Source organism: Anomalospiza imberbis, chromosome 1 (genome assembly GCF_031753505.1).
Source record: "Anomalospiza imberbis isolate Cuckoo-Finch-1a 21T00152 chromosome 1, ASM3175350v1, whole genome shotgun sequence".
Classification (NCBI taxonomy): domain Eukaryota; kingdom Metazoa; phylum Chordata; class Aves; order Passeriformes; family Viduidae; genus Anomalospiza; species Anomalospiza imberbis.
This window is the reverse complement of record NC_089681.1, coordinates 24800808-24816260: the sequence shown is the minus strand read 5'-3', so window position 1 is coordinate 24816260 and position 15453 is coordinate 24800808. Positions and strand designations below refer to the sequence as shown.

Here is a 15453-nt window from a genome sequence, read left to right as displayed (position 1 = left end):
TGAACCCTCTAAAGGACACTCAGGGTTCATGTAACTCCAACTAGAGCTGTTCTCCAGTTCCCTAAATAGGCACCCAGACAAGTCTGGATGCCACCACTCATCTTTCCAGACATTATGTAGTTCAACTATTGCTTTGATGGAAACACTTCTTGTTGCATCTGTATCTCCCTTCCCCAGCCATGGGAGGAACTGAGGCTGACCGCAAGAAACAAGCAACTGCTTGTAGCTCAGCCCAGCCATTAAGAATTTCTGAAAACAAAGGTGTAGAGCAATAAGCCACCCTTTTATCCCACTTCAAAGGGAGGTGCTCTTTCTCATCTTTGGTGCATTTTAGCAGCTCTTTTTCGTGGGCCTCCATCAGGCTGTCTTGTATCCTCTAGACCAGAAGGCTTCTTCTAAGCTTATATGAGCCAATATTTTTTCCACATGGGAGTCATGAAATTCATTGCTTCATGATGTGCTTCTGATCCTGGAAAGCCCCAGAGCTACAAGAGATGGAGACAGCTGTTAGTCTAGCAGAAACTGCCAGGTTCGCAAAGCCCTTGCAAGAGACCCAGAACATCAGCAGAATTAAAGGGCCCTGGGGGAAGAGCAGACCTTACATCAAGTCAGACCAAAAGCAGAGCAAAAGGGGAAACAGGAAGGGAGAACAGCTAAAAAGTCTAAATCTGAGCCAAGAAGATCAGCTGGAGAGCTGCTTGTTTATGCAAGGGTGATAGGTGAGGTGGTCTAGGGCTGGACTAAAGCAAGTGTGAGGCAGAAGAGTCAAGCTGGGAAGGAAAGGATTGAATACAGATATGTATAAAATGAGAAGGTAGTACAGAGCATAAACTTTAGAAGCTAAGATAAATATTAGAAATTGAGTATTATTTTCATTTTGAGTCCACTCCCTCTTGTGCTGCTCGTAAGTAAACTAACAGATGAATATGTGATGTTGCTCCAAGTGCAGGGACCATGTTCTTAGCATAAAAGAGCCTGGGGTTTTTTTGGTGGGGAGAGGAGCAGGATTGAGCATGAAGGACTTCAAAAATCCTAGTCTGATCATTCTGCCTCTACTTCTGAATAGAAAACCAAAATAATGTGGAGCCAGCGCAGTCTCCATTCATTGATGCCCTGAGAAACAACTGCTGCAAAGGCAGGGACAGTGTGTTTTAGTGGCTGAGAGACCCTGCCACTTGCTGGAGAGCCTAAAATCAAACTGCCCACTGCTTCCTACACCCGGTAATCAATCATCTCCTAGTCTTGGGTCATTTTTCATCCCATAATATTCAGATCAAAGCATTCTTACCATACCATCCCTTTCCAGAGTGTAATGTAAAAAGGTTAATAGTTGAAAGTCACCAGCCTCCATCTCTCAGCACCTTGCCTGTGCCCTGCCCTGTACAGTGCAGCTGGTGCGGGGCTGGGGCGCAGCCTCCCTCTCGCCCAGCGAGCAGATGCGCCGGGCCCGCTGCTGCCATCAGGGTGCACCTGTTGGGCTGCCACCATCTGCTCGCCAAAATGGGAATGAGCCACACCCAGCGCCGGCTGGCCGGCTGGGGACAGCCTAATCTCCTCCTCACAGGCTTCAGACCAGCAGCCACAGCATGGGCCACACAAAGGTCGCCTGCATAAAGGCGCCAACCGCTCGGCTCAGCCTTGGGGGGCACCTAATCCCTGGCCATGGCGGGGGGCTGCCGCCTGTGCTGACAAGAAAGGACTCTAAATTAATCCAGAGAGCTATTACCTGACAAGAAAGCGTCCTGTGAACTGCCCTTTTTTAAAAAAAGAAAGAAAGGTATTAAGTTAACATGTATACTAATATTAAGTAAATTAAGCCACAGTGGTATTTTTGAAGACTATTTAGTGATGTGTAAGTGTTGTAAAGACACCGCCAGTGCTGGTCCTTACTAATGGGGATGACTTGTAAGCTGCATAGGCTGAATGCTTGCTTTGGAAACTGGAGACTCTGTTCAGCACACGCCACAGCCGGCTCCTGTAAAGAATTACCTGACTTGCTGGTGTGAGTCCCAGCAGCCGGTGTCAGCACTTTCCAAAAAATTCACTCTATCTGGAACCTGTCACCAAAGTGCTTAAAAATGCCTTTATTATCAAATTTATAGGAAAGCAAGAAATACATGAAACATAGGCAGGATTTATGTAAAAAATAAAGGTTATTTCTGAAACTTCACATTCCAATCTCTTAGCCACAATGAAATACTGCAGAAACCAGGGCATATAATTGCATGACCTATTCAGGCTCTGTTTCAATGTTCATTTTTGACGTGTTTACCAGCATTCTATTTATCACCGAGGCAATAAAAGGGATGAAAAGACAACCTGTCAACACTAACCCTTGTCCTGAGCCCTTCTTGCAGAGCACCCTAATTTCCATTAGGCCACAGTAGCAGCAGCATCAGAAGCTGACTTCTTTATGAAGCAGATCTGAACATTTTCTGAGTGTTTTTCTCCATTTAATGAAGAAAGTTGGCACCTTACTCTTTCTTAGGGAACCCCCTGGTTCCACAGTATTCTGGGATTTCTTTCTATAACAGCTAAAACTCTCCAACATTCCATGCTGCTAATGCACCAGCTCACACTGTGCCAGGCAGGATTGCTGGTCCAGATCTGCACAGGTGATGCTGGAAACTGAGAGCAAGACTGGTTTTCACCCAACCTCCCTCCTTACAAGCAGTGAGAAGCAAGATCCCCTGTGCCTGAACCCTTAAGCGCAGATACCGTCTGTGTTCCACCAGGGCTCTGTACTGTTTGTTTGCTTTTTTGTCCACCTGTGTATTTATGCCTGAGGGCTACAGAGTGAGCTCTCAGAGACAGACTCATTTTTGTTATGGGTCACTGCACTACAATGGGACTACTTTTTTTTTTTTTTTGCACAGTTCACATCAGGTACATTAATAGAGATATAGCAAAATAAAATAATAATGACAATATTGTAAGAGCTGCTCATCGCCCTTAGGCTATGAAGCCAGAGAGAATTATGAATTATTTTGTTATAGTATATATTCCAGGAAAATATTAGACATTTCATCACTTGAAATGTTTTAATTTAGAATTGATAAAGCAGTAGAGAATAGGGTAATGATTTTACCTCTGGAGGGATTAGGACTTTTCTATCTTCAAATTTGCAGCAGCTATCTGAAGGCAAACACTGAATAGAAATATATTAAATTACTGTGAGCAATCCAAATTTTTTAAGGAAGTTAAATATTAAGATATATAAATAAATGACAAGTTTGTCCTTTAAAATATGCACAAGGTAATTCAGAGAAAATGTTAGAACAAGTCCATCTGCTAAATTAGTTGCAAGATACTGGTGGCTACTTTTCCATTTACACTAATGATGAGAAATGTAAAAGGCCAGCTTCATAATTCAGGATGTTCATTTCAAGAGGTTCCAAGAACACTTATGCTAAATGTGTCTGTCTACCTAATCAGGCAGTTTCTTCTTTCCTTTAAAGACTGAAACACAATTATAGAACCTGTAGTCCCAATTTTTAATTTCCCTGGCCCCATAGTAATATATATTTCAATGTAAGGAAAGTTGGAAGATGATAGAGTTGAATTAACACCTTTAAACTAAGCATATTGCATTCTCTTAAATCAATGGTTTCACTTGTGCCCTCAAGCAATATGTGATTTGTAAATTTGAGACATGCTACCTTTAGGCAGTAAGCAATCTCTTTAAAAACACTAAAGTAGGCAACATATGGAGGCACTGTGCAATATGAAATTGTTCTAAAGATACAAGTTTCCTGCCTCAGTGGTACAAGCCCAATTTTAAATAAAACATAGTATCATATGGTTCCTGCTCAAACACTGCAGTAAAAAAAAGCTGGCTATATGGTCATCCTCTAAACGACAGAGGGAACAGTTTACACACGCACACTTGGATACCCACTGTCTACAAACACGCTGTTACCCACTACCTTTCAATATTGTAAATACTGAAATATGACAGCTTGTGTATTTGCACAGCCTTATAAGCGCATGGATTTCTCTCTTCTTATTTTTATTTTTGGTTGAATCACACAAACAAAACCACGGGTATTTTTTGTTGTCAACTTATATGTGTGTCTCATAAAACACACATTCTATGTTCACATTTTCCTATTGCAGAGACCAGCTGGGTCACATTAGTCATGTCAAAGCATGTCAAGGACTATAACATGTAATTCAGTCCAATGTTACGGTGAAGGTGAATCTGTTCCATTACCCATGCAGAGAAGGGATAGTTGTATTTTAGCTTGGGGACACGACTTTTTACTTAAGTCTGCTCTTATTGACAAATGTACGTATAAATTCCCAAAACATAGCATAACTATTTTTTTTTCCATTGGTCACAAGGATAGGAAAGAAATCAGAAGAGGGAAACATGTTTTATTGTTAGTCATCAATTATCTGATCTAGCAGCTGAACAATTGATTTGAAAAGACATAGGACTAGACTTGGAAAAGAAATTATTACTGTGCTGGTATGTACATGGCCAGAGTCCAACTTCTCTTCCAATTTTTGGCATTACAAAAGCTGTACAATTACTTTGGTCTGTAATTTAACCTAGCATATACTGTACTTCACTCTTCCAGTCTGGAAAATGAAGAACTCTTCTTCAGGAATTATTTTCTTGTAAAATAGGGGCAAAGAAGTTTATATGAAGGCTTTGTACACTTCTGTCTTGTCTCTGTAGACATTGCACATTCTCCTTCCCACAGGTGGACTTCAAGAAGGGAAATCTGAATGTTCTGGCCACTAACTGGCTCTGATCAGTCATGAATTACACAGGCCTCTTGTCTTGATTGGGTTGTCTCTCAGGCTCAGGGTCCTACAGTGGTTTTTTATGGCAATCTATGAAAATCTATGAGCTGTATGTTGTTGGTATGAAAGCAGCAAAAGAGCCATTGTGAGCATGGATTTCTTCTACATAGGAATTCTACAGATTGTATGCCACATTATTGATGGTGCCAGATTTGTCAGTTGCCCTCAGCCATAGATACTGGAAAGGAAAGTAGTGCTGTGCACCTTTGGAAAGCATGGAATTGGATTAATCACGACCTCCTAGAGGATGTATCAGCTTATTCCTGTGGTAAACACATTCTTTACAAACAAATGACCTCTAAGCTAGTCCTTTGAAACTGTAAATTTAAAGGTGCTTAGACATTTAATATTCATTGACGTCAATGTATTTAGACAAATTCCTTTAAGATTCTGACTCTTATCCTTGTGACTATGAAAGAGTTAGGGCATAGTTTGCTTTTATCTGGTCTCCATCCCTATTTGATCACCTTCTTCAGGGATTCAACAGTGACAAATTACAGAAACAATGAAAAGTCACAGATGGACTAGAAGTGTCTAGTTAATTCAGGGAAGTTTTTTTTTTTTTTCTCCTGGTGAAAAGAAGCTCTGAATCCTGCTGCACTGGGTGTTTGTCTGTGCCCCCAGGACAGCAGAACATCACTGCACATTGGCATGCCTCTTCTGTTGCAGGGGGACTCCTCAGGGCAAACCAGTGATGTAGTGGCCTCATCTTGTCTAGACCATTGTGCCACTTAGAATATTTAGGACAATTACATCAGTTCTGTGGTGGTATTTGACCCAGAAATAATTATATTGGTTTTATTTAACCTTCTTTTCCTGGGCACCATCTACATTCAAAACACCTTGAGACATGCCTTGATGAGGACTGCAACCTCTTCCTTTCTGGATTCCAAGTCAAGTATGAAAAGCAAAACTACCTTTTCCATCACAGGTTTATATGTGGGTCATTTTGCTGTGCATCTTCCCTGTTTTGAAAATTTCCACAGGATATGAGTTAGTGTGCATTCTTACCCAATATTTTTCATCTGCTGCTTCTACTTTTGCATGTCAGTAGTTGTATTAATATGTTGTGTAATCATTGCATTTCTGACTTCTAACTGGATTTTTGGAAAGACAGATGGAGTCCTTTCACACAACAAGGTATAGCTGTGCTGAAGTGTAATGAGCTGGGAGCTGTTACAGGAGATATTGATCTTACTCCAGTTTTTTACTTGTTATGGCACTAATTGTCTCAGGGTTGTTTACCTGATAAACAGAAGAATGAGATTACACATGTGGACTGTAGTCAAAGCAATGATGCCAGGTAAATATTTTGTCACTACTATTAATAATGGCAATTATGGAGTTCACTTCAGCAAAAGCAAATGCATGTAAGACCTTACAAAAGACACATTTGCAACCTGAAAAATTCAAGAATAAGTGCAAGTTAGACCTCATATTTCAGAGAAGCCAGAAAACAACAACATGATGTGACTTTTTTCCATGATTTTGTTTCAACAGTGAAATGCTTCTCTTCATGGGATGCACTAAAATGCTGTACAGTGGAACAGACAAATACAAGGTAATTAAGAGTTACATTATGATCCTTATTGAAATGGGATAGCTTTATTGTGCTTTGACTCCTGATTTTTCTTTCTAAATAAAGATTTTTTATAGAAAAAACGCTGGTAACATAACAATGCTCAGTGATATAAGAGAGTCAAGTTTCAGTTTTAGTTTCCAGGGCCCTTTTGTCAAGAATTGAAATCCAAAATGAATTTTTGCTACCTTGCAAAACTTGGACTGTAATTCGGTTTATTTTTAAACTAATTAGAGATTCATTCCACACTGCCAATCTAGTATTTGGGTACAAGTCTTTGGAAAAGTTCCAAAAAAGTGACACTCAGTTACCACGGTTACACCCACAAGTGTATCAAGTCTACCTGGAAATGATCATCCACAAGCTTAACTGGTCCCCTGCGCATACAAATGCTGTGACCTGTGAATACAATGCATTATAATGATGTACATAAACTATGTTTGCTCTGAATAAAATGAGATGAAAGGATGCATACAGGATTGTAAAAATCCTGGTAATACTGTCAGACAAGGCACATTGTGACAACTCTCCTCTTGGTCCTGCCCCCTTCTGCTCCCACCCATCGCAACCAGGTGGAACATTTTACCTATTTGATTGTACTAGCAAGACACGTGAGATGTTTGATTAGGTTCTCAAAACTTCATAACAGGTTAGCCTGCACTTACATTTTCACAACAGGAACAGGTAATATTTGTGGTATTCCTTGGCAGCAGATAAGACCCAGGTGAAACATGGCAATTTTAAATATATATTTTTATCAGAATGCTGGGACTGCTGAAATGGGAAAATAAAAAAAAAACACAGAGATTTTTTTAATATTGCAATAGGTACACATAAAATTTGCATGCACTTTTATTCAGAAGTAGCTTTAACAGAAGTACTTTTCAGTACAGAAAATATTCCTAATCCCGTACAGAATCGGCCTAAAGATCCAAGGTATGCATATATCTGTGTGGAGACTACAGAGCAAAGACTATGTGATAGATTTGGCAAGTCTCTCTTTTTTGTCTTTGCCTAATGCAAACAGGATTCCACATGTGATCTTTTTTCCAGACCTCTCATAAATACAAAGCAGAGGAAATGTTCTCATGAACCCCTGCAAAGAGAAGCCATCAAACTTCACCTCTGAGTTGTAAAACAGTATCATATGCTTCAGGTACTATGATAAAATCCCACTTGCAAATGGCCTTGTGCTGTCTGGGTTTCATAAATCAGATTGCAGGACAATAGAAATTTAACGTAGAAGGAGCCTGATAAACCATCCTGTTCACCTCATTTCCACTGCCGCATGTTTTAGGCTGTTTTGTCAGCCTTTGTTTCAAATGGGCCAAGTGGTGAGGCTTTCATAATATCCCTTACAATTTTATTCCATACTTTAATACATCTCATTGTCTGGGAATTTCCTCCTCTCTTACAGCTTGAAGTTTGTCTGCTTTAATTTCAGCCAATCATTTCTTGCAATATCCCCTCTGTGCTAGGCATAAATATTTAATCTTTCACTTGAGGTTTGAATCGTTTCAACAACAGTCGAAAGGAATTGAGCATGTGCATGAATAACAGAAATATCTAGAATTGTTATAGCTAAAAACAATGTGGATTTTGGAAAGGAGATGAAAGCTATGTTCGAGAATGTCGACCAACTTCTTACTACCAGAAATTATAAAATTACTTTCTTGAGTGTGGAGTTCATCTTGTCTGACTGTTCTGATCTTTTGCAGGTCTCCCTGTTCCCAGCACCTGCTATTGACCATCCTTGGGGACAGAGTGCTTGGAGTATTCTGAGAATTTGGGGTTCACAAGAACTTCAAAGCCTGTGACTGTCTGGTAATTCCCTCATTCTTAAAACAGGGAAAATGTGAATTTCACAGCAATACAAAACATAGATCCTAGAAGTTTTTCGGTGATCACCAGTAACCCTTATTCATTGTGTCTGGATTCATGGGGATTAAAGGAGGGAAAAGCATTTAAAGACCATTCTGCCATTCTGTAATAATTTTCTCTGCTTAAAGCATGAACATTTTCTACTATTTGTATCTGCAAAGGTCTGCCCCTAACTTCAGTCAGTGCCAGCTGAAGCCAGAACCTTGACACATACTTGCTGACTACTCTGAGCACTAGAAACTTGTGGTGTCTTTCCGCACTTGAAATTCTTCCCCACTCTCCACAGTCCCTAATAATATCCTGGACATGTACCGTCATCTTTATTCATGAGAGTGCAGATGCAGCCAAATTAGTGGCAGCAAAGCACATTTTACACAGTAGAAAATACAATCTGTCTTCTTTTTAATTTTTTTTAATAAAAAAGTTTTATTCAAAAAAAAATCAGACAGTAAGATTTAAATTCAGCACCACCCATTGCAAGAGTCTGTTTAAAAATGCACAGCTGGCTTGATGATGAGTGACAAATCAAAAGTCAGAGTGAAACTTCCCAATCATCTGAGCCCTTGCCACCCGATTAGCAGAAGAAAAACAGGGCAGATGGAGGGAGACGCAGCAGTTCGGAGGGAACAGATGGCCACTACGAACTTGATATATGAAATTAATAACACTTTCTCAAATACAATTAGTAGCAGGAATACATTACCTGAATTTTCATAACTGTGAGCAAGCTGACATTAAATGAGGTTTTTCAGATTAACAGTCAATATAACATTGATATTTGGAGAGAAATAAAAAATTATATGGAAAGTAATAAGGACCTTTCTGATTTTTGTGCTATAACTGATTATGAGTGCCCAGCTGTACAAAGCCTGCATGATTCTATAGTTTGAAACTCCCCAGATATGTGCTTTCATGATTAACTCATTTATTTCTTAAACCAAAGACAGGCAACATGAGGTTTCACACCGACTCTCACTGTGTCTCACTGTGTCATGAGAATCCATCTTACGGTGAAGGTTTCTTCGGTCCTTACAGACAAGGGCTTATAAAAATCTGGAATAAAATTTTTGGAAGATAAGATTGGTTTTGGAAAACTAAACCAAGATGTCTTACCATGGTGTATTTCCACACCTTCTGATTTGAAACCAGGTCCATTTAATTTGTCTTTAATTGGGCATCCAACACAATTAGTCTGCTTTGAGAACACTGATTCCTTCTTTTATAGATAGTCTGTGTTGAGGGGATGGGATTCAGAACAAGAACAAGGGAAAACATGTAATGCATTTCAAAGCCTGGCTCAAGGCTTGGAAAGAAACAGCATTATAACACTGCACATAAGCCAGCTCAGTGGATTGCATGGACACATGTCTGGGTGATGGGGTGACAAGGACCTTGCTTGGTTCCCTACAGGTCCTGGCATACCTAGGAGGATGATTAAGTAGGTGTTTCTTTAATCATATGTACTAACACTTTTTCATAAACTAGAGGCAGTAGAATCAGCCGTGAGGTCATTTTCTCAGCTTAGAAGAAAGTGTCGCAAAAACAATTAATTAAAACAAATGCCGGAACTCTCCTAAGGAAACAGAAGTAAAAATTACTGTTTTCAAGTTAAAACTGTCTGTTGTTTTCAAGTTAAAACAGGCTTTTTTAGAGTATGAGCACACACGTACATACACCTACCAAAGAAAGCCTTTTATTTTTCCTAATATGCAATTTTTTACTGCAATGCAACAGCTGTCCCCAGAGAGCCTTACATTTGGTGTTGAACCCTTCTGTCATTCATACTGGCTTTCGAAACTTAAATTCAGAGATATAAAAAGGATATTCTTGAAATTCAAGAGAGTATTGGAAGTGCAAGAGTTACTGTATAAACATTTTCCTGAAATGGTCTGAAATAAAAAATGGCATTTTCAGTCTACAGGGATTAAATAGCTTTTTTCTGTATGGAACTCCCATAAAAGTCCTAAGAAACCTTTTAAGCCCTCGCTACTAGATACCTGGGATGATATGGAAATGTAGTTGAGTTTCTTCCTTTCATTGTCTCACATTTATCACTTCTTTCTCCCTTTCCTCTCTGTTGTTATTTTCTTTATTGTTGCTCCTCAGCCATAGTCGACAGATGCAAATGTAATTTGTTTATGAATCACAGCACATATTTATGTGAATATACCATATGAATATGCTTGCAGTATGATTTCAGCTGGGTGAATACTGCAAAAGATGATTTGCAAACACTGCTATGAATAAAGGGCATGATACAAAGCTCATTGCAATCCATGGGATGACTCCTGTTGGCTTCCAGGAGTCTGGCTCAAGCTCCAAGCCAAGACTTTCCATTCAAAGGAATACTTGCTTGCTGATTGTCTGTTGTTCATGTTTATCCAGGCAGAGCTTTGTTTGTGCAAATACTGGGACAAAGCTTCTACTCAGGGTAACGCACATTTCTGCACAAATACATGAATTTTCCCTATGACTACATATGGTCATATGGAAGTGTTATCAACACAAGAATCTATGAGTAATCATTTTTGATAATGATTTCAATGAACTATGGAGAGTTCAGTAGTCAGAGACACATGTATTTTATCTAGTTTTTCAAACAAAGATTTTTCTGTCCCAAACAGAGCTGTCAGTCCAAGAGTGGGACACAGTAGTACTGTGTCTGGAACAAACAGGTAGAGCTTGGACTCATGTCATGCTGCCTGAAAGCAATAGCACATTTGGCTTCAACAAAGGCAGGTTCAAGATTGTTCTTAGCACTGTAACTTAAAAAAATGCTGAAAATAGAAATGAACTTGGGCTTTAGGTTTCAGAGTTTTTAAGCATTTTCTTACTACTTTAAATTGCACTTCTGCAAGGTGTCATTTCGATGGATGTTAAGCTCACAGGACCTTATAGAATTGGGTTTGGGTCACTGCCAGAGAGCATAGCTGTTATTGTTTGGTCTTGTATTCATAGACAATGTCTATTGTCTTTACCCAGATAAGCAGGTTTTGGCCAGAAGTACCATTTCTCACACCAGACACACAACAACATGATTGGCATCTGACTCTAATGAACAGTAATGAGAAAAAGTGTTCCAACAACAGAATGAAAATGCCTTTTAGTGCAAATGTTAAAGCATCTCTCTTTTGATTTCCACTGCCAACATTTAAGTTGCAGAATTTGGTAATGTTTATTCTTCAATTCTAGAAACTCTTTGCAACTGCCTTCAGTCTTGTCTTTTTCACTTTCTTGCATGGCAGAAAATATCTTCAAATGATGATGCAAACTGGCACCAAACAAAATCTTTCTATGTATTTAAACTTTTGCTGTTCACTTGACTCAGCGACCCGATGGTATTGTCCAGAACTGCATTAACCAGTTCCAGGCAGTGGAGACAAAAATTCCTTTCATTCATCAACAGATAAGGAGTTTTGACAACTATCCCTTGGGAGCAAGAGAGGGAAAAAAAAAAAAAAAGGGAAAAAAAAACCAACCAAGAAGAGATTACAATGTAATAATGTAAAAAACAGAGTCAAAGAGCCAAAGAAAGACTGGAGGAAGCTGTAGGGCTGCCTGGGCAGACAGGGGGACTGCTATCAGAATTGAACAAGAGAAAATCCAGATCCCCCTTCCACTCCTCTACCTGTTTCTTCTCAATGTCACTATCAGTGCACACAGTGATATAAAACAGGTCCAACAAGTATTCCAGTAACTCCTCAGGACCACCAGGGCAAAACCAAAAACATTCAGGGCTTGACACTTAACCAAGGCAACATGCCAAGCTTATCACATGTGAAAAAGCCTTGTAGAGGAAAATAATCATCTTCATGTTCACAGGGTCTGGGTGTTAACTCTCCAAAGACTCTCCTGTATTTTCCACTCCTTTGACTATTGCAGATGAGGAGGTTATTTGCACGGAAATTTAAACCTCTGAATAGATTATTGTTAACTACAGAGCATGGGAATGAGCCAGAGATTTCTCTTTTGTATCTTAGTACTGATTATAAACAGGGCACTTGTTACTGCAGAGTCTTGCATAGCAAGATGGCCCAAAGGATGGTCAACTTTTTGCTGCGAACCAGAAACCACTCAAGGAGCTGAGGAGGGGACTGCAGTTCCACTTTCTCACAGCCTTCAGAGTTTCACTTTTTCCTTTTTTTTGCAGCGGAAAAATAAATTTTTCAATAACATAAAAATGGCTTGTGTCAACAAACTGTAGTGACCCCAAACCAGAAATTGGGCCTCTGCCCAGCTGACTGCCAACATTTGCTTAATGTCTTTCTTCACCTCTTACGCCTGGAGGCTATGAGTCCAATTCCAACATGTTTGGTAGTGACACCTCACTGAAAATGTTCTTTTTGGCTCCTACCTGAGAGGAGGCAGAGGACTGGTTAGCAGCAAACAAGGAAGACCTAAATTCAAGTTCCTGTTCTGCCAGATTCAGAGTATGAAATATGAGTCATTCATTACTCTACCCTCCTGAGACATTACTAGGACATCCATTTGTTCTCCTCTCCCCACATCACCCAGAGTTCTGTTGCAGCTTAGTGTTGTACCACTGGTTATTGCTCATGATGAAAGAATAAAGCTTGTTGATGAGCCTTTTTTAGGAATAAATCAGGGCATACTTTCAGTTTAGCATCTGAAATTGTTTGAAGGTAGCATGCAGTTCATTTGCACCTGAAGATGCATGATCCTGTGTGATGCTGAAGGCTTTTGATCTTCAGCCCTTAATCACAAATAAGTGTTAAGCATTAATCAATGCTAATTACAAATATCATACTCATACACATATAGCCATTCAAGAAAAATATCACTAATTTTAATTGGAGGCTCCCAAACATATTAAAATTGTGTCTTTTTTTCTTTCAGTGAACACTACTTTATTTCTCCTCATTAGATTCCTGCCACCTGTATCTTAAGTTCCCCTCCAATGTAATTCATAATTCCCCTTGCATTTACTTTCTTTTGAGCGAGGACTTGAATCTCTGAAATGCTGTATATGTGCTAAGCACTTGCTGAATACTTAGCTCTCCACAATTCAGTGATGCTCAGCTTCACAGAGTATCGAATATTATGGTATTTGGGAAATCATTATAATTAAGGAGAAAACTCAGAAATACTGTTTAAGGCACAAATTTTTACACTTCCATCTGCATTGTGGCTGGCCAAGTGGAAGAGGTGAAGGTAAAGAGGTGGAGGTAAAGACAAGCATAGTGTTTGCATAATCTGAGAAAAACTTACTGAGACTTCTTTCTGAAGGGATTATGGGAGTTGCATACATTATTTCTACCTGATGCTGGAGGGACATTGAAAGATTAATTTAATCAGCATCTAACATCAGCGGATTTGAGAGCACAAACTTTAATTTCTCACTGGAATAAAATGGAATGACACTGACAATTACAAATAAAAGAGATACAGATTCTGCCCCTGCTAAAAACATCAATTGCTTCAAAGTACTTTTTGGTATTGTCAGTTAAAAGTCAATAAATGAAAAGAGAAAGCCTAATGAGTAAGTTTATGACCAATGGGAACATCAACAAGCATCTGCTGATGAGAGCCTAGTAGAATTAGTGCTGAAGAAATATGACTTGGTTTACTACCTGTAGGATCTCTGTTACACTGGCAACATGCCTTTATGAAATGTTATTTTTCCTGCAGGTAAAGAAAACATTAGTTAGGAAATACATACTTTGACTGTTATTTTTCTTACCAATCTATTAGAGAGGCTGCAAATGCTGAGGGCATTGTGATGGCTCTGTAGAGACCATCTTGGTTTCTTACTCACATCATGTAGCCTTTAAGCTAAAGTGCCACAGCTGGAACCTGGAAATAGCTGTATTGTTCACATGTCTAATAACCATGGGTTTGCAATAGTGTATTATGTAGGTAAATAAATACTATGGTCCTAACAGGTAAGTCTGCAAAATGAATGAAACTGATGGTTCTGTAGGTCAGAAACAAAAGCATTAAATCCTCATTGTTTCCTTCTGACTGGGGTCCTTTTTACCTCATTTCTCTATCTGGGGTTTCCATCGATGGTAAGTACTCTCTATGGAGTGCTCCTTTTCCTGGAGCTAGTCTACGGATTTCTTTTCTGACCTTACGCTTTCTCTCCTTGTCTCTCCGAAGAACTTGCTTTCCTGTGTTCCACTTTTCTGGCCCATCTGCTGCCCTCCCACACATGGCAGAGGGCAACAGATGGGTGATAATCATGCGGAAAAAGGCAAATGGAGGCCATGCGGAGGGGAAATGCAGCTCTGTGGCATTGTGCCCTGGCAACACAAAGCCACCACTAGTCATCCACTGCACACACACCGTGAATCCGTCAGTGACAACTAAGGCGTGTGGCTGGCTGGAATAGGAGCAGTTTGGGACACTGCCAGTGCTGGGTGGCTGGTTTCCACTGGTAAGCATTGTCACTTATGGTACAGCACTTCTAAGGAGTAAGTTTAGCACACCTTGTCCACCTCTTCAAGAAAGGCTCATCTCCACTTTTGATATGAGGGCAAGATGATATTTCATGGTATCTCATTTAGGGCTCCTCTAGGCTGCAGACATAAAGCTAATTTGTGGTGTAAGACCAGTGAGCTCTGATGCTGGATGGAAGGAGGCATGCACATAGCAATAGCCAACACGTTTGCACAGGTCTGAATCCACAGCAGCTCATCTGCTTCCGATGACAGCTTGCTAGGACGTGTAAAGTCACTGGCAGGAGATGACAGAAGAAATGGACTTTGCAATGTCAATCAGCCATAGATGAATGTGAGCTATCAATATGACCCAGAAGAAAAACAACAACATAAAAAAAGGAAGAGGCAAATATTGTATGAGGGTATTATCATGTTTAAAACAGCAGAAAGGATATCTCTCTGGTATGTTGGTGCATGGCTACCTCAAAAAGGCAAATAAGAATAAAAAGATTTGCATATAAGGTCAATTGGTTTATTGCAGCACAAAGACCATGGACTTGATAGTCTTAAGGTTTCTTTCCAGTGCAATGTAACTCACATCTCTAGGAAATACACACAGTCCCATTAGCAAAGACTACCTTTCCTAAAGAAATGAAGTCTACCTAAGTTACAGTTCCATCAATCAGTCTTAAATATTTTAAAAAGTTTTAATTGCTTACAGAGCTGTACAACCTTACAACAGATACAGAAATACTAACAGGTTGAACCTTAATATTCTGC

General features: G+C 39.6%; 1 long non-coding RNA gene across 1 annotated transcript; it reads right to left on the bottom strand.

Moving 5' to 3' along the window:
• Positions 1–325: 325 nt before the first annotated feature.
• Positions 326–15066, bottom strand: LOC137471094 (uncharacterized). The gene is made up of 3 exons (XR_010997403.1): positions 12545–15066; positions 3089–3148; positions 326–485 (listed from the first exon to the last, which is right to left on the bottom strand). It is a non-coding gene; the product is annotated as an uncharacterized lncRNA (long non-coding RNA).
• Positions 15067–15453: the final 387 nt, after the last annotated feature.